We start from the raw sequence: 695 nt of genomic DNA, 5'->3' as shown, positions 1-695 counted from the left end.
TCCATCCTCCCCTTCCTCCTCCCCTTCCTCCTCCCCTCCTTCCTCCCCTTCTTCCTCCCCTTCTTCCTCATGTTCCTGTTCCCCTTCTTCCTCCCCTTCTTCTTCTTCCTCCTCCTCCTCCTCCTCCTCATCATGTCAACATCGTTATTAGCAGCAGCAGTAGCAGCAGCAATACTAGTAGTAGTAGTAGTCGTCGTCGTCGTCGTCGTAGTAATAGTAGTACATAAAGAAGAAACAACAGCAGCAGCAGCAACAATAAAAACAGCAACGAGAACAATGATATTAATAAAATGATAATAATAATAATAATAATAATAAGGGAAAGGGAAAACCATCTTAATCCCCAAATCCACGGAAACGGAGAAACCACAAAACTATAGACCTATAACCTGTCTCCCTACGATCTACAAAGCCTTTACTGCAATAATGTCGCAGAGATTGAGTAAACACCTGGAAAATAACAACCTGTTTCCAGAAGAGCAGAAGGGATGCTGCAAGGGCTCATACGGCTGTAAAGACCAATTATTGATCAATAAAGCCATAACTGAAGACAGCCGCAGAAAGAAGAAAGGCCTCAGTATGGCCTGGGTGGACTACCAAAAGGCTTTCGACAGTGTTCCCCACACGTGGATTCTGGAAACACTAGCCATAAACAAGGTGGCACCAATTATTATAAAATACATAAGGCACTCAAT

This window comes from Octopus bimaculoides, chromosome 3 (assembly GCF_001194135.2).
Source record: "Octopus bimaculoides isolate UCB-OBI-ISO-001 chromosome 3, ASM119413v2, whole genome shotgun sequence".
Lineage (NCBI taxonomy): Eukaryota > Metazoa > Mollusca > Cephalopoda > Octopoda > Octopodidae > Octopus > Octopus bimaculoides.
The sequence above is the reverse complement of the archived record's forward strand: the minus strand, read 5'-3'. Positions refer to the sequence as shown.